Source organism: Pundamilia nyererei, unplaced genomic scaffold (assembly GCF_000239375.1).
Source record: "Pundamilia nyererei isolate P.nyererei 1_Seehausen unplaced genomic scaffold, PunNye1.0 scaffold00041, whole genome shotgun sequence".
Classification (NCBI taxonomy): domain Eukaryota; kingdom Metazoa; phylum Chordata; class Actinopteri; order Cichliformes; family Cichlidae; genus Pundamilia; species Pundamilia nyererei.
Genome location: NW_005187442.1, coordinates 2,106,666 through 2,109,714, shown reverse-complemented (window position 1 = coordinate 2,109,714; position 3,049 = coordinate 2,106,666).

The window sequence follows — 3,049 nt, the reverse complement described above, 5'->3', positions numbered from 1 at the left end:
TCAGCCTATCGAGCAACTTCACAGATAATGCCTCAAAGCACTTGAGACGTCATGGCTTTTAGTCACGTTAATCTCTCAAGCACTGCTGACAGAAACCCCCTCCTCTGCTCTCACTGAGGTAATTTGTTGTACACAGTTACTTTTTCAAAGCGTTAAATATTGGCTGAAATCTGCGAGGTTGGTTTGTTTTATGGGTTGCCCTGTCCTGGGGCTGTCAAGAGGGACGTATAGGACAGCTTTTAATGGAGGCGGAAAGGCTGACATTAAATACAGGCCAGATGGACTTTCTCCTATCCTGCTCATAAAAGTTCTTAGGACAGTTCACAAATCAAGGCCTCTCAGTATTATGTTAAGGGTTCGGATTGTTATTGTTATTGTACATTTGCAAATACTAATGTAATTTATGGCTTTTTGAGGATAATTCGAGACTCAACCCACCCAGACATTTAATACACGAGTGTTTAACAGTTAATATTAGCTTGATAAAGTGCCCGGAGCTTTTACTGCCTTCCATGGAAACTGACTATCATAACTCTGACAACTTCTCATCCAGCAAGAATTAAGAGTGAAGAGGAAGATGAAGAGTGCCATCTACTTCTCTACCGTCCCAAGCCAAGTTTAGGAGAAGCGACGCTGAATCAAGCTTAGGGGTAAATAAAAGGCAGCAGGTATACTGTACGGCCAGGCATGGCGGCAGGAAAGTGAAATTCAAGATGCTAAAGTAAAACGGAAAACCCCCAGGTCTCTCGGGGGGCAGCGCTCTTTCCGGAGGAGAAGAGAGAGGACTCCGTAGTTGAGAGAGTTTCTGGTGGTCCAGGTTTTTTGGGTAACTCACTATGATGTTGCTGATTACATGACAAGAATGAGCGAAGAACTCTGAGTTTCCTGAGTGGATTAAGGGTGGAGATTAATTTGTGCATCACTGCAAATCATGCCACCACCCCATTTTCATTCTGTTTGGAAGATTTTAATCTAAAAAATGTTTAAATGTTTGCGCTATCTTCAGCTACATTTATGTCATAGTCTGAAAATTGGGATTTATCACACATACTAATGGTAACTTTATAATGAATAAGGAATACTGTTGCAGATTATCATATAGTCTTTTACATCCCTACATCCCCAGCAGGTCCCTGAGGTCATGTGATCATGAACTGGCGACTGTGCAGCATAAAAAAAACTGTGGAGTCTCTTTTATATGGCTGCTAAAAGCTCATTTTTTCAACATTTCTTTTAAATAATTAATAAAAAAAATCTTTATCTTTTTAGCATTTTACTGTGAAGCTCTCTATGATATTTATCTCGAAAGGGGCTTGACTTAGTGAAAATAGTTCCAGCTAGTCACGCTGTGATCAGCTTTATTGTTGTTCTTGGACTGAATTGATTAAACCCGAGTGAAAGCTGCACCTGTTTAAATCTGTCATTTAAGTAAATATAGAAATACCACAGGAGCACAATATTTGCAATATAGCAGGATTGTACAGATTCTTAACAAAATAAAATAAAATAAAATGCCTTTGAATCAAGAATATATATATATATATATATATATGTACAATTTTCAGTTCATTAATAGTTTTCGTGAAATCCTGGATGCCCATTGCCTAGGAGTACTGTGTGGCACTAACTCCAATAAATCCTCATACATCTTCCAGTGCTGGTGTTTAGGAGTTTAGGAAACATTGTAAAACAGTACAAAGCTTATTTATTAGCTTGTTTTCCCATAAAGTTCCTTCAGGCTTATTTTCCATCAACAGACCTTCTAGTAGCCGAGGCAGGTTGCTTCAGATTAATGCAAAAATTATCCTTGCTGTACAAGACGCACGACACTGGAGCTCTTAAATATATTTATACTCACATTAATAAACAACAGTGTGACTCAAACTGTCATCTTACACAACCAATACGCTGGCCTGTAGCTGGCCTGGAAAACACTTACACAGGAGGAATTTTCTGGAGAAGTCATCAATTGTTTTTTGGGTTTTCTTTTTTCGTAACAGAGTGCTTTACGTGACTCTGACAGCTATGATGACCACTCAGAAATGAATATTGATCTTTGTTATGACACTTACATTGTATTTAAAACTGCAGTATGAGGAATGAAGAGTTTGAGGAGATGTCACTGCGTTTTAGTCAAGATTTACGAGTGCCTTATAAAACAGAATTACTCCTACAGACACAGATAGACATAATAGACATGTAAAAGTGGGGAGTGTGTCATGACATCATGCTATTAAACATCCTTTAGCTCACTTCATTGCCCTGCACGTGCAGCTTTCTGTATATGGCTGCAACAATGTTGATTTTTTTTTTCCTGTTGCCTTCGTGATTGGCTAACTGGGACATTTCACTGGGTCACTGACATATCATTTGATGCTGGATTATGAGCGGCATCGTTTATTTGTATTTGGTGTGAATAGTGACTTCAGATGGGAGATTATGAATAGATGTTGATTGTATCTGTCTGGATGCATAAAATATACTAATCCGGGTCCTCGCTGCTATCTGGAGCCAGTAACTGTATACAAACTGTAAATTATCCTCTGGGTGTCTCCCCCGTTTTCGGCACTGCCTGAATTAACAGCGTCCAGAGGACAGAAATGCGCTTCCACGAGGGCAAACATTTATTTACGGTAGATTTACAAATTATTATGTTTTAAAACTAATGTTGCATTTAAAATGTTTAAACAATGATAAGTTCGTTTGGTGTTTCCAAATAATAATAAAAAATTAGCTACATATTGATATTAATCGTCTTTTATTTTCGCAGATTATTCTTTTGGACAGCAGCTGCTATTAACCTTCATGAAAATAAAAAAATAAATGTAACAAAAGTTACCTACATTATTTTTCTGAAATTTATTGCTGTTTGTGTTAGTTGAATTTTCTAGTTGCACTGTTTACAAGCAAACAGCCAAGCATGCATCGCACAGAATATCTTTGTTAATAGTGTGGCTATGATAGTAATAATAATAATAATACGATTTTCAAGGTAAGAAAACATTTTATTTACAACATTTTCAGTGCAAATGATTAACAAAATTATATA